This window comes from Schistocerca americana, chromosome 2 (assembly GCF_021461395.2).
Source record: "Schistocerca americana isolate TAMUIC-IGC-003095 chromosome 2, iqSchAmer2.1, whole genome shotgun sequence".
Taxonomy (NCBI): domain Eukaryota; kingdom Metazoa; phylum Arthropoda; class Insecta; order Orthoptera; family Acrididae; genus Schistocerca; species Schistocerca americana.
The window spans coordinates 832,727,472-832,749,784 of NC_060120.1; the positions used below are offsets into that span (position 1 = coordinate 832,727,472).

The 22,313-nt window shown below is 39.4% G+C and overlaps 1 non-coding gene across 1 annotated transcript; it reads left to right on the forward strand.

The window, feature by feature from the left end:
- Window positions 1-7,798: 7,798 nt before the first annotated feature.
- On the forward strand, window positions 7,799-7,873 carry Trnas-cga. The gene has a single exon. It is a non-coding gene; the product is annotated as a tRNA-Ser (tRNA).
- The last annotated feature ends 14,440 nt before the right edge of the window (window positions 7,874-22,313 follow it).

Here is a 22,313-nt window from a genome sequence, read left to right on the forward strand (position 1 = left end):
CGTGTAAACACTACCTTCAGTTACAATTACACATTCCATTGGCTCTTTACCAGCTGACATCAGAACAGTTTCTTTATCCGAAGGTGCACTTACTTGTTTAGATGCACTTTTTGTGGATACCGTTGGCATTGCAGATACATTATAACACGAGTGCATTTTTAGTTGCGATTTTAAATTGTGTGTGTTCGATGCACTTTTTACGGTACACCACTTTTCACTGCTTACATATTTGCTTAGTTCTACATCTACATCCATAATCCGCAAGCCACCTGACTGTGTGTGGCGGAGGGTACCTTGAGTACCTCTATCGGTTCTCCCTTCTATTCCAGTCTCATATTGTTCGTGGAAAGAAGAATTGTCGGTATGCTTCTGTGTGGGTTCTAATCTCTCTGATTTTATCCTCATGGTCTCTTTGTGAGATATACGTAGGAGGGAGCAATATACTGCTTGACTCTTCGGTGAAGGTATGTTCTCGAAACTTTAACAAAAGCCCGTACCGAGCTGCTGAGCCTCTCTTAGTTCTTGTTCTGACTCACTGATTCTCGCTAACAGAACGTTTCTATCCTCTTGCAATGCTTTAATTATTTCATCTTTCGATGCTGAGCCTGTTACGAGTTTGTGATCGCCATGTGGCACCGAAACACAGTTCTTCGTTTTTGATCGTGTGAACATACCTTTACAGTTATTTACTTTTACAGCGCATGAGTAGCACAGTTTGTCCTTATCGCCACCATTTTTTACACATTTCGCACATAATAGTCTCGTATTTATATCAGTTTTTTGTGAGCTTTGAATATGTTACTCTTTTACTCTGCGCCATCAAGAAACACTTTATTTCCACTTTATGCAATTCCAGAAAATGCATAGTTTCTCATTATTCTACAAGCTTCATAGCAAAGAGTATTGTTCATTCACTTTTGGACTATCCCGATGAAGCTCCCTAGTCACATGGGGGTGTTTAGATCCCCAGATTCTCACACTGTGTATGTTTAATGTCCCAGGAACATAAAAAATTTCCTTGTCACTGAAACAAACTCGCCTGAGGAATGCTTCATCCTCCGAAAGGTGTTCCAGCATGTTGAGTCCAAATTCTATCCATTTTGGCTTGTCCTTTGGCTCAAGTGTCTGTTGAGGACCTTATGAATGAGGTAGTTGCAACTGTCTGGCTGCAGTTGCGGATGGACTTCATAGGTGAACGAGTGAAGATGTTTAAAACGTGATTGATGTTTCTCTTGTACGTTATTGGTTGTCGGCTCCTTATTTTATCCAACACTGTCCCTGTCTCCATAAATTTGTTGTGCCATGCACGGATTGAAGGGCGGAATAGTGGATCTCTTCCATACTTCATTCTGAAGTTTGTTGAGTCTGAACATCCAATTTTGTCTCAATAAACCAGGACACACATTGTGCCTTCTCTTGAGGAGTTGCCATTTTATAGAGGTTCAGTTCCTTCCATCAACAGAGTATATGAAACACAAAATTTTAGTGTATATAAAAACTTTAGTAAACAGTAATTACAATAAAAGAAATTTTGTTAAAATATTTCAACAACTTCCATTGCAATAAAATTTTGGAATTGTAAAGTGACTTTATGGACACCCTGTATGTCTCTGCTACATGTCACTTTGGTGTGCCACTTATGGCTACTAATGGACATGGAATGGAACACAAAGTACTGAGTTGTCAACACACTGTCTCTGTGTGCATTGCTTAATTTGTTAATGTGGAGGTGGCTTGAAACAGCACCATGTCCAAGCTAGACATCGCACCATGCCACTTCTGTGTGTGTTGCATCTAAGTCTTTGTCTTCAGGCATGTAGCATGAAAATGTAAGATAACTTTCTCTTTTTGGGTCTTTGGTTTGTGTGGAATCAAGTGGTGGCTGGCATGGTGAGTAGGATTGCAGCTGGAGCGCTGGATAAGATAATAAGATTGTCAGAAGTAAAATATAGTCCTAATGCTAAGCAGATAAGAATATGATCAAATAAGAAGAAATGCGTAAGTGTGTATGAATTATTTTGTATTTAGAGTGTCAATGATTTTGAAGCTAAGATGTCAACCAAAATGTTGTTATTGTTGTAAGTTAAGACAGTAACCGCAGTGCTAAACAAAGGAGGAGAAAATATATATTTTCATATTCATTTGTGATGATGAATAAGTTTCTCTGAAATAAATAGGTTTCATTTAACTGTGGTTTTTGCAGGGTATGTTACTCAAATGTACAACGTAATGAATGATTTGATATATGAATATTTGCTATTTTCTCCCCTGCACTGATACTTTACACAACTTTTTAAATTTGTATGGCTAATCATTTACAAAAAAAAAGCGAATTTCTTCACAAATAGACCCTAATTTTGCCAAAAATAGGAATTCCTAAACCTAATCTTGTGAAAAAGTAAGCATTTGAAATAATTATGTAATCAGTAACAAATTTTAAGTTATCTAGAAGTAATTGTTTACAAGTTAAATTTTGCAAAATTTGAAACAGAAAACAAACTTTATTCAAGTGCTTGCTGTTTTGCAAAGCTTAATATTGTATCTGAAGTTCTGTGAACGTTAATTATAAGTTTATTTATGTAAAAATGTTTTAATAATGCTTTGTAAATTTATATAGTTACATCTTTATATAGACAGGTGCCAAGGTAGTTGCAGTTCAGGCTGTAAAGCATTTTAGATCATGTACACAGAAATACTGTGCCCATCTGGTCTGTCTATTGAGTGAAATTTAAGTTCAATTTTTGTTTGATATGATTTAATGTTGTACCATACTTTGATGTGAACGACAGTGTTATTGAACAATAATTACAATAAACTCAATTGTAATAATATGCAGCCCACACACCAGGAAAAAATAAATACTTTAAAAAATAGTGTGTACAAGAGCACCTGATGCACTTCACAGATTCCAGTACATAGTACAAGAGCTGTTCAGTAAAGAATGATCATAATTTTTTTTGACAACATACCTTTACTCATCCTCATAATTTTGATGGCCCTTCACAAAGTAGTCTCCCATAAATGTGATGAATTTGTCCCAGCGATTCTGCCAGCCTTCAGATACATGCTGGAAACCATTTTTTGAGAGGTCTTCCAAATCGGGAATAGGGAATAGAAAAAATCACATGGGGCTAAATATGGACTATAGGGAGAGTGAGGATGCACTTCACATTGATTTCTGCATGATATTCAGCAACAACATTGGCAATATGTGGCCGTGCACTATCGTGATGCAGCATCCAGCCTGCTTCATGGAAATGTGGTCTGTTGCACCTGATATGGACTTGCAATGTTTTCAGGACATCCCTGTAGTATTGTCCTGTTACTGATGTGTGTGCAGGTACAACAGGCTGATAAACCATTCCATGAATATCAAAGAATGAGATACCATAACTTTCCCAGTAGAAGCAACCACTTTTGCTTTTTGGGGGGTTGGTGGTGAAGGAGATTTCCACACTGAGCTTTGCTATTTGCTCTCAGGTCAAAATGATGTAGCCAAGTTTAATCAGCAATGATTGCATGATCTTCCTCTAACATCAACTTTAACTGCATGCAGACCTGCACGTGAATGTCCTTTTGTTCAGGAATCACCAGTCTTGGAATCCACCATGCACAAACATGTGTCATGTGTAATTTTTCTGTCACCAACATGTGGGCAGCACCCAATGAAATGTTCAGTATTTCAGAAAGTGATCTTAAGATAATTTGTCGATCCTCTCTCACAATTACAGCTGCAGTCTTGATGTTTTCTTCTGTAAGAGCAGTAACTGGAGCAGTGGGTCCACCTTCCTTTGAAATTGATTGTCTCCCCTCTTTAAACATTTTAAACCACCTTTGAGCTGTGATGTAGGGAAGAACAGACTCTCCATAGGCCTCCTGTAGCACTGTATAGGTCTCAGCTGAAGATTTGTTGAGATGAAAGCAGAATTTCAAAGCCACATTGTTCCTCGCGTATTACCTCCATTGCAGCGGTAGGCGATACTGAACATGTCTGACCTTGCCTGCCTCTCGCAGGTGGGAACCAGAAGTCCCAACAATGAAACTACTACAGTGTGTTTGTTGCACATAAAGCTAACAGAATATTATAAGATTAAATTTTAGGATGAGAAGTTATGACCTTAAAAAAATTATGATAATTCTTTATTGAACAGCCCTCATAGAATAATTTGTAGTTTCCGATATGCAATTAGCTGAATATTCTTAATCTATTGTTTCTCGTTATTCTTATCGCCAGAACTGCACATTCAGAATTTTTGTGCCTATTAATCTTCAATAGAAGGGTCACTACAGAATCAAACATATCTCTGGTACACAGATGGTTTTAAATTCTCAAATATGACATCTACTCGACAAATGTTTAATCCAAGTAAAAATCATGGTGACATCTGTCAGTGACTAATAATTCAATGCAAAACCTCAACAGTTTTTGTCACTTCAAAATTCATTAGTATTGACTAAAGATCAATGTACGAGTACTTTATTAGCCCGTAGTCAGAGCACCTGAACGAGTTTGGATTACACTTTGTATTTCATTAATCTCTGTTGTGAAATGTAAAGAATTTGAAATTACTTTTCTATAAACACTATACCTTGTTAAATCCAATGTCTTCTTGTAGTAACCTGATTATTTTTCATAATCTAATATTAAGCACCTTAAATACAAAAAAATGCTCAGTTTCTGTGAATCAAAATTATCTCTGTGCTTTTTGTTTATGTCAGTGACATTAATAGTATATTTTGCTATTGCAGTTTATTTATACCAATAATATCTCTGAAATCTGTGTATGTATTGCAAAAAAATGAGATCATTGAATTTATTTCCTTATTCTGAATTAATTACTGTAGAAAGTCTTGTTCAGTTACTTCTCAAAATATTTGGTTTCCTACATGTGAGCCTGTTAGTCATAACTAAGGAATCTCACAAATTTCTTTGTAGTGTGTCACTCTACAATGAACACACTTGAAAGATATCACTGTAACGTTCTTAAAACTTATAGATTGAAATAAGAAATACTGATTTGAAATTTTTCATTTCCAAAAGACCTTATTTTTGGTTTGTACTTCATTTTTGTCAATTAAGATCAGTATTTTGCAACTTTTAAAAAAGGTACAGACCAAGTGCCAGTAAATCAATTTCGTTCCCTCTAATGGAACCCTAAGAACAACAAAAATAAAACAAAACCCTAGGGGTCACCACCACTTTACACTAGCCTTAGAACAATTCACCGACAAAGCTAAACCTCTTCAGGCATTGACAGATCATCAATCCCACTAATTAATTTAGGATTAAAAATGCTCACTCATCACTTTATCAATCATCAAACTACAGCATAGACACATGCAGTTTGCAAATATGGTTCCAAATTTCTAGGGAAATTTATTACCACTGCTAGGGAAGATCACCACTGTACCACTGTTCAGTGCTTTCTGCAGTCTTTCATCATCAAAGTGTCCTGATTTACTCATTGCTAGGGATTGTTATATCAAATTCAATAACCGCTTACACACCTTGTTCGAGTACCAACAAACGCTAAAGAAAAGTGCACACTCAATTTCCTTGTGTGGGCCAACAGATCCAGTAGCTTTGCTTTAAAGGGAACAAATCAGATCCTTTTTCTGACCAATCAAAATTCTAAAAACAACAAAAATTAGTAAGAACTTCAGAAGCTAAACTTTTTGTATTAATCTGCTTATTTGTGTCAACTCTTAAAAAGAACTTCCTAGCTGTAGCATGAGCTATTGTGCATCAACATTCCTGATCATTAATAAAAGGAACATGTTCTCTTGGAGTCAGAGAAAATTTACGATAGGCAAATTCATGCCTAGCATACTAACCACAACCTTCATACAAGTAGTTAGGCTTACCACTCCTGAATTTTTCTTGACCCATATCCCCTTCTCAGGAAGATCTGCAGTGTGTAATGGTCAAGATGAACTAAGTATCTCTTAATGTAGATTATGTTAAGGGCCGTACACTTACACAAACATGTGTTGATATTGCAGCTTTACAATAATCACTCATTGTATTGGGTGGCTGTTGGTCAGTCTTGTGGTGGCCAGATCGCAGTGCCAGTAGATGATCTCTGGACTTCGCAGTTACCATCTCACATGCTCTCTCCTTTGTTGCATCATTTTTGTAATAGTAGCCATCATCGTACTGGACTTCTATAATAGATTTCAGTACAAATGTATAAACAATTATCCACATATAATTTTGAATTAATTTAATTTATAATGTATGATTATTTACATAACTTTGCAAACATGTGAAGATGACAATACTGCCACACTGTATGAAAGCCTTTGCAGACACAACAAATGTATATGAGAATGAAGTTTTTCATGATGACATTCTCGTATAAAGCTGCTGCTCCTGGTTAACAACAGTCTTAGGGCCAGAGTCTCTGGCATTTATAATATCCATTGTGAGTGTGGAAGCAACTGCATTGGTCAGTCCAATTCTAAATTTATGACCACTATGCAGAACATCAACAGCACATTAAAAATCAGGAACTTGAGAAATCTGCAGTTGCTGAGGACAGCATCACAAATAAATGCACAATATTTTCCCAGACTTCTACATACTGAGCTTCTGTTATAAAGTTGTTGTATAAATTAGAATGTGCAAGAACAACTTCAGTTGGGACAATGGATATAATCTTAGCAATGCAGGAAAGCATGTTCTTAATGCTGAGGAGAAACAGAGAGTTCTGGTGCTACCAGCACATATATTGACACTATGTATGGCAGAATTATATAATGAAGATGCATACTGACCAATCAGAAGCCATCTATGGGCCAAATAAGGCCACCACAGCAACAGCTACGACAGATAAGATAATTGTTGAATGCTTGAGATTTTACCCAGATTTTACATGTCAAGTCTGCCTGCTTAGCTGAGTGGTAACATGCTTGCCTACTATGCAGCAGGCCTGGGTTCAGTCCCGGCCAGGTTGGTGATTTTCTCCGCCTGTGGATTGGGTGTTGTGTTGTCCTCATCATCACTGACACGCAAGTCGTCCAGTGTGGTCTCAACAAAAATATGCAACAGTTCATTGAAGCATGGTAAGAATGGCTGCAGGAACACAGTTACTTAATGACAAGCATTTAAAGTGGCTTCAGACAAGAAAGAGTTAAACCTGAAACTTTTCCTTGAAGTTCCCACATGTAGAGAGGCCTCAGTGACTGTTTCATCCATCCCTTACGAGGAAAGTGTGCTTCATTACTGGATTAATAATAAATTCAATCAAAAATTCATACAGAAGGGGAAATTACAGATATGATGACCACAATTACAGGTTGATTGCATCATTCTTTAATATACTGACCAGCCAGGATAGTATGGCCACCTACCTAAAAGCAGATATGTCCACTTTTGGTGTGGATAACAGTAGCAATGTGTTGTGGCATGGAGGCAATGAGGCCTTGGTAGGTCGCTGGAGGGAATTAGCACCACATCTGCACACACAAGCCATCTAATTCCTGTAAATTCTGGGGGCTGGGTGATGAGCTCTGATGCCTAATTCAATCACATCCCAGATTGAAACTTCCTGGCAGATTAAAACTGTGTGCCAGACCGAGACTCGAACTCGGGACCTTTGCCTTTCGCGAGCAAGTGCTCTACCAACTGAGCTACCCAAGCACGACTCACGCCCTGCCCTCACAGCTCTACTCCTACCTTCCAAACTTTACAGAAGCTCTGCTGCGAACCTGGTTCGCAGGAGAGCTTCTGTAAAGTTTGGAAGGTAGGAGACGAGGTATTGGCAGAAGTAGAGCTGTGAGGGCGGGGCGTGTGTCGTGCTTGGGTAGCTCAGTTGGTAGAGCGCTTGCCCGCGAAAGGCAAAGGTCCCGAGTTCGAGTCTCGGTCCGGCACACAGTTTTAATCTGCCAGAAAGTTTCATATCAACGCACACTCCGCTGCAGAGTGAAAATCTCATTCTGGACACATCCCAGATTGTTTGATAGGGTTTAGATCTGGTGAGTTGGGGTGTCAGTACATCAATTAGAACTCGGCACTGTGTTACTGAAATCACTCAATTACACTCGTGGTCTTGTGACATGGTGTATTAACTTGCTGAAAAATCCTACTGCCCTCAGGAAACATGACCGTCATGAAAGTGTGTACATGGTCTACAACCAGTGTACAGTTCTCCTTGGTCATCATGGTGCCTTGGATGAGCTGCACTGGACCCATGGATGCCCAAGTGAATGTTCCACAGAACATAATGTAGCCACTGCCAGCTTGTCCCCAACCTGCAGTACAGGTGTCAAGGAGCTGTTCCCCTGGAAGAGGACAGATTCTCACTCTCCCATTGGCATTATGAACAAGGTACTGGGATTTGTCAGACCATGCAACATTCTGCCATTGTCCAGTGCTAGTGGTCACGTACTGATTTCAGTCATAGCTGCTGATATCGTGTTAACATTGACACATGTATGGGTCATTGGCTATGGAGGCTCAACATTAGGAGTGTTCAGACCACTGTGTGTTCAGACACACTTGTACTCTGCCCAGCATTAAAGTCTAATGTTAGTTCCACCACAGTTTGCTGCCTGTCTTGTTTTACCAATCTACCCAGCCTACAACATCTGACACCTGTAATGAGAAGTGGCTGCCCAACCCCATGATGTCTGAACGTGGTTTCACCGTTTGTTGAAGACACTCACCACAGCACTTACCTGACAAGTCATGCCATTTTTGAAATGCTTATGCTGAGCCTCCAAGCCATCACAATCTGCTCTCAGTCAAACTCAGATTGTGCACCTTCCATAGTCCACACACAGACAGCATGCTCACCGATACTACATGCACTCTGCATGTATCTGGCTAGCAGTCATTCCTTGCCAGGTGATACTGCTCTTGCCTGGATGGGTTTATATCAATAGTAGGTCAGTGATCGTAATGTCCTAGCTGATCAGTGTAAACTGGACAGCTTAACATGCACATTTCCAATATAATATAAATTTTCTTCAGTGTTGTGAACCCACTGATATGTTGCTTAGGGACAGGACCATCAGGCTGTGAGATCAAAGTAATTTTGATACCTGCTGAGTGCATTGTCTGAGAAAGTTCCAAAATGGTGTAAAGCACTGAAACAAAAAGTTTTTTATTCAAATTGGTTTGACAGACACTCTGTGAATAGGGAAGCCTTTTTTTAGTGGGGGTATCCAAGTGGGTCTCTGTTCTATGTCTCTAAAAACAGCCACAAGACAAGTCATTCTTCTTTGGCAATAAAAGTAATGGAGACACACTCTTAATACCACACTGAAGTAATTTCTAATTGGTGCAGTTTGACTTCAATATCACTGATCAGAATTAATGTGGAAGTTGCTGCCATCTTTGCTTAGCATGTACTGATCTCCACTGCTTTGGAGTTAATTGGTCCTGGGGTAACATTGGTAGGAACCCACTTGTGACACAAGAGGATGCATCACGATATTTGAATACAAGAGTGTCTGCAGCATGCTCTGTGAGCTGACTGGACACTGCACACCAAACACCATCGTTTCTTGGGAAAAGAGATGCTGCCATTTGCACTCAAATCTCAATTCCCTCGTGGTCAACAATTCCTCCAGATTCCTTACCACAGTGTCTTCCCATGTTTCACTAATTGTAACTCCATAGAACCATGCTTGATAATTTTCCCTTATAAATTATTGCTCTCATGGTGGACTGGCAGTGTGGTGGATAATCCAGAAGTGTCAATTGGTGTCATCCCAGTCTGCAAGGGCTGCCTCACATTCTTTTGTGTATTGTGGTATAAAATGTATGTATATATGTGTTACACATGTCCTCCAAAACCACCAGATCAGTTTCAGCCAAACTTGGTACCCATAACACTTTCCGTCTGGAAATAAATACTGTGGCAGGTAAGAACCACCTAGCCCCCACTTTGTAGATGGTGGCATACGAAGTTGACAGAGAGACGGAGAAGAGGATATTGCTAGACAGATCAGGTGGAGTAGGAGGTGGACAGGGGAAAGGCGACAAGGGGAAGGAGTGAAAGGGATGGACAGAAAAAAAGGGAGGAGGAAATGAATAGTGTGGCGGTAAGATGAGATGGAGAGGGGCAGGAGGAGATGGATGGTTGGAGGGGCAAGGCAAAGATGGACCGAGGGTGGGGGGTGGAGAGGATGGACAGGCAGAGGAGGAGGAGAAAGTGGACAGTGAAAAGGGGGCAGGGAGAAGGAGGAGTCTGTGGATGAGGAGGAGGAGTACAAAGAAGGTGGAAGATTATTTATGACCTCCCCCTGTCCCTTATTTTGCAACATTATCTGCCGTAGGTCCAATCTCTGATGCTGCCATGACCAAAGAGACAGAAGATCTTCAGATAGGCTATGTTTTGTCTGGAGACAGGTGAAGCAGTAGCAGTTAGGGCAGCAGGTTCAATTAATTCATCATTTAATTTGGTTATCTCTTTCAAGGTATACTACTGAGGCTCACTACTCTCTAATTAAATATTCATTCTTATAAGTAATGTAATAAACAATCCCAAGCTACAAACTTTGCTTCACAGTGAGAGGAACATAATTTCCACAAAAATAGCTGCACTCTGCCTGGTTTTCACAACCTTGTAGATACCCCAGTCCAACATTACATTCACATGACAACTTAGTGAGCATGTGATAGGAAGTGACAAGTTCCTTCTAAAACTAGTACAGTGAAGCAAACCAGTTTGTGAACCACTGCAAATAGCAGGAAATCAACACACCTGCCCTGCCATTAGCCAAGCATGGCCAAGCCACCAGTGGTAAAAATTAAAAAAACTGTTTCCCATTAGCTCAAGTCTTGTCGCTGGTGGCAACCATTTTTTCATCCTCCCAAAGAGGGAGAGTGAATATTTTTCTTTTGCTGCACTTTGCAAACACCTGGCAGTGAGAGAGATAATGAAGCAAAGTGACAGCTGACAAGGAGCTCAATGGAAAGGACACCTTCTGCCCCTCCACTCTCAACATCAATGCCTGTGGGATGGGTGACACTGCTGATGCACTTGCCCTTGTCACCACTGGGGCAATGACTCAAGCTGTGCAGCAGCCTACAGCCCATGGCACATTGGACGATGACAGCTCACCAGCAGCCCCCACTACGGACACCAAGAGTGTTCTGCCCAGCTGTTCGGTGCCCAGCTAAGCCATTGATACACCCAACAGTGGCAATGCTGGTGGTGTAAATCAGTGCTGTAATGACAAGGGTATCAATGTCCAGTCCTTAACACCGTCAGTCTGTGAAGCGAGTCGTCAAAAGGCACGTGTCACTTCAAAACTAGATGTTGCTGTTCAAGCATTGCAAACAATATTTACTCATCTGATGGATGCTACACAAATGCACAGCACTAATTTAGAGGCTCAAGGTGCTTAATTAGAGGCCCAAGGTATCAGATCAGGCACAATGTTAGCTGAAAAGTTAGATATTCATGATTCCAAATTTGCTGAAAAATGAAATGCACGTGATGCAGAGTTAAAATTGGACCTGCAAATGCATGCTTTATGAGCAGTAAAAGCTTCATTTGCAGAAGCCCTTCAGGCTCAAGGGTTGAAGATGAAGAGAGACCTAATAGATCAGGGGCTAATAGGCAACAAGAAGGCTTTAATTAGTATTGACTAAAGATTAAGAACAGTCACACAACCAAATCAGAGTTGTTATATTCTGCAGAAAATAGACTTGAACAAATAAAAGGACAATTGGAAGATTAGACAATGGTTAACCAGAAAGGGTGAGGTCCATTATAGCAAATAAAAGAAAAAATTAACAGATGAGTTAAGTCTAAGATTCTGAGTGTCATGACAGACTAGCAAGTCTTTCAAACTGGTACAGTTCACCTTTATTAGTAATTTCTGCAGAGCTGGAGGAGTGATCATTAATGTTGGTAACAGAGGAGAGCTGAGTATGCTGTGCTGGCTGCCTGGCAAGTTGCCACCATGGCAGAACCAGCCAGCTACTTGGGTAATTTATGGGCAGTGGCAAAAAGATGACCATTATGTGAAAAACTTCCTGGCAGCTTAAAACTGTGTGTCAGACCAAGACTCAAACTTGGGACCTTTGCCTTTTGCGGGCAAGTGCTCTACTGACTGAGCTCCCCAAAGACAATTCACAACCCATCCTCACAGCTTTACTTCTGCTAGTACCTCGTTTACCTTCCAAACTTCATAAGAGCTCTCCAGTGCAACTTGCAGAACTAGCATTCCAGGAAGAAAGGATGTTATGAAGACATGGCTTAGCCACAGCCTGGGGGATGTTTCCAGAACGAAATTTTCACTCTGCAATGGAGTAGGAGAAGAGACAAAGTACTGGCAGAAGTAAAGCTGTGAGGATAAGTTCTGAGTTGTGTTTGGGTAGCTCAGTCAATGGAGCACTTGCCTGTGAAAGGAAAAGCTCCAGAATCTGAGTCCTGGTCCAGAACACAGTTTTAATCTACCAGAAAGTTTCATATCAGTGTAGACTCTGCTGCAGAGTGAAAATATCACTTTGGAAACATTGCCCAGGCTGTGGATAAGCAGTGTCTCCGCAATATCCTTTCTTCCAGGAGTCCTAGTACTACAAATTTTGCAGGACAGCTTCTGTGAAGTTTGGAAGGTAGGTGACAAGGTACTGGCAGAAGTAAGGCCATGAGGATGGGTTGTGAGTCATGCTGGGGTAGCTCAGTTGGTAGAGCACTTGCCTGCAAAAGGTATGGTCCCGAGCTCAAGTTTCGGTCTGGCACACATTTTTAATCTGCCAGAAGTTTCATGTCAGTGCGCACTTCATTGTAGAGTGAAAATTTCATTCTGGGACCTTTAATGTAATTTTGTTCCCCCGCTACAGCCAGAATTGAAGAGAGATCATTTACTTCCACAGGAAGGGTGATGAGATTCCAGAAAACTTGACTCAGTACGTTCTAGCTGAGAGGAAATGTTGCACTTGCATGTAGTAAATGACCTCCCGTTCTGGCAATCACACCTAAACATTTCTTCATCTTCTTGGCAAAAGTCCAATGGAATTAATTCTGAGATCTGCCAATAAATTTTCTCCAAAATTTTAGCATTTGATGTGAAACAATTCACATCATTCCTCGCCAACAAATAAATAACTTCAGTCAGTATTGAACATGTGAAGCAAGTCTATGGTGGCAGATTACAGGCAAGTATTGCCAAGATTTCCTAACAAATGGGCAGATAGTTTTTGGCACAGTACCGGAACTGAGCATATCAGCAGAGGGTTAGACACTCTTTAATGACAGGCCCAGAGTACAGTCCTAGTGCTGTAAGTCTCGTGGAGCTCTTCTTTTGTGAGATGTTTGCCTTATGCCACATAGTCCAACTGACGGTTCCAGAAGAGATGATTCCATTGATCTATCAAAAAATGTCAGAATGGGCAAGAATGGAGCTGCTCTGGCTGTACCAAAAGTAAGTGTTGAGCAGTCATTCGAAATTCTGTCTGCATAAGATAGCTTCCAAGGGGAGTTCATGCAATGGACTATCACTAAAGATGGGTAAACGTGCCCAAACAATAAATCACAAACCTTGCATGGTCAGTCCAAGCACAGCTTCAGTGGGTTGAATAATGAGATGATAAGGAGTAACAATGGCAATTATCATCCGAAAAACTGGTCAGAGTGCAATGTAATGTTGGTGGAATTTGAGAATGCAAGAGGCAAGAAACATAAATGTCAGCACTAGTGACATGCACTGCTACAAAATAGAGTGGAGTCTGTGCTACCTGCAGCCACAACTGCTGTTTCAAGTGTGAATGAGGAAAACTGATAAACACAGTTGAGCTACTTCTACTGGCTGTGTCCAATGATGCAGGAAGTGGCCACAACACCTGTTAGAAGTCTTGTGTATAGAAGAGTGTCATCAGCTGTAACTACCCTGGATACTACAGATAAGGTTCTTCTTGATTTGCACACAACTATCTCCATGGTCTCAGAATAATTTTATGATATCATGAAAGACAGAGTAACAATTGCAGTTAGAACCAAGGGCACAACTGGCAGAAAGTCACCAGTTAACAAAAAAGTATTGCTGGAACTGCCCATACAAGGAGTTGCTTAGTACCACCAGCCCTTGTATTGTCCCAGCTATGAGCAGGGACCCATATTGTTAGGTGCTGTATGTCCACTCAGAGAATGAATGTCACTTAAGATGCTCATTTTACAACTAGCTTCACTCATAGTTGGGGCCAAGAAACAGATTTACTGACAGGAAGGGAGCAATCAGATGCACAAGAGACAGATGCATTTGTCCTCACACTTAGAAAGAAAAATCTGTGGGGGCAGCTCCTCAAGTCCAGAGCAGCAGTTGCATCAAAAGATACATCTGCATGTATCAGTTTTTCGTGGCAAATCCAGGATACTGTCAAAATATTCTTATCATCTTTGACTAATAGAAATGGAACAATTTTATTCACCCCCTACCCCATCCCAGTGTCAAAGGAGGAGGCCGTGGAGAAGCTACTAGAGAAAATGGTTGAGTAGAGTATAATAAAAAGCATGAGAGAGCAAGGCTATGTGCACTTATTATAAATTGCGGAACAGAGTACTGTATGTTCAAAACCATTGAAACTGTGAGCTATGGAGTCTCTTATATACTGCAGCAAATTCAGGCTGATCTTATCAACTGGATCCACCTGGCTTTTGGACAATGTTGTTGTTATTCTTGTGTTCTTCTGTCCAAAGAGTGGTCTGATGCACCTCTCCATGCAACTATGTCCTGTGCAGGGCTCTTCATCTCCAAATAACTACTACAACTTACATCATTCTCAATCTGCTTGCTGTATTCATCTCTTGGTCTCCCTCTAGGATTTTTTTATCCTCCCATCCCCCCCCCCCCCCCTACCCCCACCACACACACACACACTCCTCCAATACAAAATTGGTGATCCCTTGATATCTCAGAATGTGCCCTATCAACCAATCCCTTCTACACAGGTTGTACCACAAACTTTTTTCTCCCTCATTCGTTACAATGTTACATGGTATACCCATCTAGACTTGGGCATTCTTCTTTAACACCACATTTCAAAAGCCTCTATTAAACTGTTTATTGTCCAAGTTTCACGTCCGTATGTGGCTAACACTTGAAACAATATTCAGTGTCAACAAATTTCTCTTCTTCAGAAATACTTTCCTTGCCATTGCATTTTACATCCTCTCTACTTCAGCGATCATTAGCAATTTTGTTGCCCAAATACTAAACCTGATTGACTGCTTTCAGAATCTTATTCCTAATCTAATTTCATCAGCATTGTCCGATTTAATTAGACTACATTCCATTATCCTTCTTTTGCTTTTGTTAATGTTCATCTTGCATCCTCCTTTCAAAACACTGCCCATTCCATTCAACTGTTCTTCCAAGTCCTTTGCAGACCCTGGCAGAATTACAATGTCATCAGTAAAGCTCAAAGTTTTTATTTCCTCTCCCTGAACTTTAATTCACACTCCACATTATTCTTTGGTTTCCCCTACTGCTTGTTCAGTGTAGAGCTTGATAATACATAACTTCAGTACTAGGCTATAACCCTGTCTCATTCACTTCTCAACCACTGCTTTCCTTTCATGTCCCTCAACTTTTGTAACCGCCATTTGGCTTCTGTACAACTGGTCAATAGTCTTTTGCTCCCTGTATTTTACCCCTGTCACCCTCAGAATTTGAAAGACAATATTCCAGTCAATGCTGTCAAAAGCTTTCTCTAAGTCTACAAATGCTATAAATGTAGGTTAACTCCTCTTCAGTCATACTGTCAGTATTACCTCACGTGTTCCTACATTTCTCTATAAAACAAACTGATCTTCCCCAAGGTCAGCTTCTACAATTTTTTCCATTCTTCTGTAAAGAATCCATGTTGGTATTTTGCAACCATTAAACAGATAGTTTGGTAATACTCTCACCTGTCAGCACGTTCTTTCATTGGAATTGGAATTATTACAATCATCTTGAATTCTGAGGGTATTTTGCCTGTCTCATACATCATGCTCACCAGATGGAAGAATTTTGTCATGGCTGGCTCTCCCAAGGCTATCAGCAGTATTGATGGAATGTCATGTACTCTTGGGGTCTTGTTTCAGGTTAGTTCTTTCAGTGCTCTGTCAAATTCTTCTAGCAGTATCATATCTCCCACCTCCTCTTCATCTATACCCTCTTCCATTTCTATAATACTGTCTTCAGGCTCATCTCCTTTTCAACTTGGGAATAATGGTTCTGAGCAGAATTGAGCCTTTTTGATGTGTAAGCATTCAGATGTTTGGAACCATCCTCATATTTATGAGTGAGAGAGGCCCCAAATTGTAAAGAATCATATTATTTTTTCCCTCTCGATATATATAAAAAAATAATAATTTTGTACCATGGATAATATTGCCACACACACAAAATAAGGAGAGATATGCTCGTCAATTGATTAATCTTCACGTGTTTGTCTGTATAAGTGACTCATAGTGACTCGTTTTTCGAGTTCCACTGAGTTAAAAGAAAAAAGAAAAAAAGAAAAAAAAAATGTATTCCAACCGTACATTAAAGAAGTGTTATAGAAAGTTATTACGAATTGTTCATTCACATTCTATTCATCATTCTGCCTGCACTGAGAATCCTGCATCAAGAGCATCGAAGCAAACAACAAGAATTTGCGCGAGCAGATGAGGGGGTCCAGTACCAGTATTGTCATACGAATCTTCATACACAGTAGCAGTAACAGGAAAGGATGTACATAAATTTACAAATGTTAATCTAATAACGTATTGAATATTGAAGGTCTGTTGATATTAATGCCAGCTCAAGTTCACTCATTATATGAGTACTTTCCAATTTCTTTCAATTATTCTTTCAAAATGTTTTTCTTTTAATTATTTAAGCAGCAATTTTTAATCAGTTTTCATTATATATTATATTTTATGCACCTCCCCCTATTCTCTCAGACACTATTCACTGGCAACTGTTCAAAGGACAGTGCTGAAAGGAATATGAACAGACCTCTCAATTGTTGAGATAAATTTTTTTTGAGATAAATGATCCATTTTATCATTACAAGAAACTAATGAGGCCTTTGTTTCATTTGTTACATATCCATGAGATTGGGACAAATAAAAACTTGAAGGAGAAAATTAAAATTAAATTCTGCCTTCAAATGAGACGCGCCGGGAATGCTGATTTCAGCGGTGTAGGAAGCTGTTACGCTTTATGCTTTAATGGCTGTGCTTAGCACCGTCTCTCTTGCAGTAAATTATCTCTTTTCCTTCCACTTAATATCCTTCATGGAAAGTGCATTTCTATCAGAAAGACAAAAATTTGTGTAAAGTCAACATTAAAGTGCAAAATAATTAATTCAAATTCTGTAAGACCATATCAGAGAGTAATCAGATTCATTAATGAAAATGCATATAAAACTGCTTTAATTGAAAAGTACCAATACAAACAAAATTTCGTTTTTGAAAATTATTTTTCTTTATAATTTTGTTAAACACTGTTCACAATAGAGTCAAAGAAAATGGACATTGTTGAAAACTTTTTACAAAATGCAGTATGCCAAGATGTCAGAAATCCAAGCTTGGCAACAGTTGAAAGTAACGCGCCAACTCATGAACTGCTCGATGGTTATCAAAACGGCCAGGTTAGCATCACAATATTAAAAAATGATGACACTGGTACTATAACTAATCATGATGTCACTTTTATGATGCTCGATGAGACAATTTCTCAGATCTCACCAGGAAACATTTTTTCAAATAGTGAAACTGAAGCACGCAACAGTGAAAATTCCTTTGATTATTTGCACATGATGTTGCGGACACAAGAACAGGAAACAGTTCACTAAAGCAATGCAATTACTAGTGAGACACACAATTTGACACAGTTCATGCAAATAATAACAACAGTTTGCACGGCAAAATAAGGCATTTAACGATTTCAGGAATAGTATTAGTCAACAGTTCAGTGAGGTGAGCAAAACTATACACGCTGAATTATCTGACGAATTATCGAGGAAGTTCACAGAAGTTGGTAAACAGCTAAAACAAGAAATAATTACTGAGATGTCCCACAATATAAATACATTAACAGAAAAAGTAACATTCATAGACTATAAACAGGAACAACTTGCAGGTGAGTTACAAAACCTTTGTGAAGCATATTCTCAAATTCAGGAGATGCAATCTGAAGTGGATGCATTGGTAAAAAATGTGACGAACGCAGTCAGCAAGCTGCAAGACATATACAAAAACCTACCTACAGAAATACACAAATTGAGTCTAAGAGTAGATCAGATAAGTTTAGAGACAGAATTTGCCAAAAAACAGAGAGATAAGTTATGTACAGATGTAAAGGAAATAACTGAAAAAGCTGAAGCTGGGATGCTAGATGAGGGCAGCACCCTTGCTGAAAAGGTAGCGTCAGAATGCAAAATTTATGTAAGTACTATAGAAGAAGCTCTGAAAGAGAAAGAAAATCAACTTCTAGCTAACATAGTTTCGGGTTTAAAGGAAGCAGAGGAATGGTTACAATGCAGCGTTGCTAAAATTACTGACTTTACAAAACAACATATGACAGAAAACAAACCTATGCTTTTAGAGAAGTTAGACACCTTCACTGTCTACCCACAATGTGGGGTTAGCCCGTCAAAGGAAAATAGCGAAGATTGCACAATGCAACAACACTTGCCAGCAGTTGCACCTGTCGAGCAAGCGCAGTTGCCATGCACTATACCACAAGCGAGCATAAAAATGCCTGTCACTGACAGCACCACAAGTTTGCCAGCATTACTTGCAGATGAGGGATTACTTAGGCATAAATAATTTCCAATATTTATTTCTGAAGGGAAAAGAACACAGGCTGTGGCCTTTATCAGAGCATTTTGAAATGTTTTATCTCATACCTGGACCGAAGCCCTGAAAATTAGATTTGTTGTTGGGTATACACAAGGTGATGTTCTGCAATGGGCTATGGACATGGCAGAAAGTTGCCACTATTATGAACAGTTTGCGAGAACATTTGTGGATAAGTATTCATCTGAGGCTGTACAAGAGAGGCTCATTGTGAAGTATTCAACCCAGCTCCTTTCAGTAGCAAGTATGAAAGCTTAAGGGGCTATTTTGAAAAATATTTGAATAAAAACAGATACTGGATGAACCCGGTATCTCAGGTAGATGTGCTGAAAATTTTAAAGAGCTGTCGTCTTGCCCACATTAGGGAAAAACACATTACCATCCTGGGACATGACACCGAATACTTTCTATTTGTACTAGACTCAATAGATTTGATATACGAAGAGTGACCAGTACAACCAAAGCCTTTCAATACACTGATAGCAACACAGAGATTTACGGACCAACAAGTAAACAACGGATTCATAGTACAACACAGATGGCAACCTTACCCCACAAAGAACTATGGCAATGGTAACAGTAATCACAACGGCAATGGAAAAAGTCATAAATTCAAAGGTGTACGTAAAGAAATGGGCAAAGAATTAGCAAAAACAACTACAATAGGTGAGTGGTGTATGACCATCCTGTACAACATGTACAGACACAAGCTACCAGCAATAATAAGCTGATCGCTTGGCAAACGCAGAACAATAACAAACTGAATAACACACAGACAGCTTCATCAGAAACCATCATGGTAATGATGTAAGAGATGATCTGTATCAACAATGAGGTTATGCATTAAAACTGGGCAGAGGAGAAGGTATAAGCTACCATTAAAGCCAAAATATTTGACTTTGATGTACCCATTGTGCATGACACAGGGGCTACGACTAATTTAATGTCACACGGATTCTTTCAAGAATTGAAGAAATGTGGATGTATACCTACACTACCAGCATAAAATTGCAAGGTACAAACTGCCACTGGCCAGAAACTGAAAGGAGTCAAGATACAAGCCTTAATTCTCATACACTTAGGACAGTTTTCTGTATGGTGCAATTTTTTTATAGTAGAGAAAATAATAGTTGATTGCTTAATCAGTATGGAAATATTTAGAACTTACCAATTACAAATTGATATAGGAAAAGGCCAATGTCATTTCACTGTAAATAACCAATTATTTCTAATAGACCTAATCGGGGGAAATACTAATAGATGTAAAACTGAAGTTACTCATGACTTTGGAGTTCAATTGGTAAATCCCATAGTTCTGTTTGTTGGCACATACAATAACGAACAGTCGTCAGTAGAAGAAGTAAACATCAACACAATAAGCACAAAGGTAGGTGAATGAAAGTGCTTGTCTCAAGAACAGCAAGCAGAATTTAGGGAACTGATACTTGTTAATATACATGTATTTGAAAAAAGACCAGGTATTATTAATGATTTCGTGTACAAAATGGAAGCATATCCTCACAAAACTTTTTGTTCTACCTCATACGCTATACCATGGACAAAGAGAGAAGCAGTGAGGAAAGAGATTAACAGGATTCTTGAATGGGACATAATACAACCATGATTTTCCCCTTATTGTAGTCGTACCTTGGCTGTGAGTAAGCCAGATGGCAAGGTGCGCTTGGTCCTTGATGCATGTAACGTTAATAAGATTATTGTACCAGTCCGAACACATCCAGAAAATTTAGAGGAACAGCTTATGAAGTTCCATAATGCTAAATTTCTTACTATAATTGACCTCCGGCCTTCATATTGGCAAATAAAACTACATGAAGAAAGTCAGAAGTACACCGACTTTTTATGTTGGGGCAGGAGCTACGAATTTCAAGTATTACCATTGCAGTGCCTCAAGAATTTTGGGGTAAATTGTAGAGACCCTCATACTTCCACTGTCTCAAACACACGTTATTTTAGAGATGAGTGTGGTAAAGTAGAACTGTGTCTACTGCCCCACAATTATGTGTGTGCAGGACATACATGTATCGGAGGGATGATCGGTGTGGGCAGGTAGTCACCAAGCCCGCCTAAGAAGTTACACATCCAGCTCAAGGAATAAACGCACCTTACTCCATGCGACCTCAAACATTATTGTGTGAACATTTGAATGTTGTTGAAAGAAGAGAAGAGACAATTACTCATTCATTCAGTCTCACTTTCATAAGGTCCAGACAGTTTTCATGTTAAACTTGAGATGATTTTGAAACTGTATTTATTGGAAAAGTAATTAATTGTTTCCCGACATTAAGAAGATGTACAGGAACTTACTAAATGTCAATATTCATGTGCCAAAGGATTGAGAGAATCTCAGTGCATATAGTTGCTTTGACCACTTGAAGCGTACAATAGCTGTTGCGTAATTGATCGATTAACAACTAAAGTAAATTGCCACATTGAAACCGCCAGAATGTGGCAACCAAAGTGAGCAGGACAAGAAAAGGAGGAATTTTTTTGAAGAAGATTGAGATGAGAAAAATTTGACAGTTGCCATAGCAACATATAATAATGAGATGATAAAATTGATCTGCAAGATTCCATTAAGAAGATTTGGCTGTGGGGAGGAAGCAATCCTCACACAAGCAGTAACCAGCCGATGCCGACGCAGTAACCAGCTGATGCCAATGCCATAACAAGCTGACACCGACACAGTAACCAGCTGATGCTGACGCAGTCGCAGTAACCCACCATTGTTGCTCATTGCTGTTTGAGTTGCTGACTTTACGCCCGCCACCGCCAATGCTGCGACCAATATTTGAGGCTGCCAGTGCCCGTGCCTATGCGATTCACTGGTGCCGTTTCTACGCCTTACCGACGCAGCCTAAAATCCTATGTCGGGTGAGCTCAAGATAATAACTATTTGAATGTAAACTAGGGTTGTCATTATTTACAGATGTGACTTTTTTTAATGCTCACAAGATCAAAAAAATTAGGACTATGGAGGAGGAACAACAACCTACAGAAAGTGTAGAACCAGCCATGGCGATGACAGTGACTAAGGTCACGCCAGACTGGACTGAAGTAGCAAATTTAATCAAGGGACTAAGTTTGAAGTTATACTTAGTGAATACTAAGTTAAATACCAAATTAGATTCTCAGAATGCTTTGTTAAGTGAAAAATAGATGGGCAAAGTGTAGCCACCACTGCTCAAATTTCCTCTTTGAGGAACAAAATAAATACTAAGTTAGATATACGGAGACAAGAACTAAGTGGCCAAAATGTTCCTTCAAATGAAAAACTAGAAGCACAGGGTGAAGCTTTAAATTCTAAATTTGAGGTGTTATGTGATAAAGTGGAAAATTTAGGAGTAGAGTTAAAGAATGAATTAAGTAACTCTTTATCTCTACAAATGAATCAAATATTTATGGACTTTAACCAAAAGCAGGATGATCAATTTCAAAAGTTGACCCAGAAATTAGAATTTGATATTGGAGACAAGTGTACCAATATAGAGTCTGAATTTAATG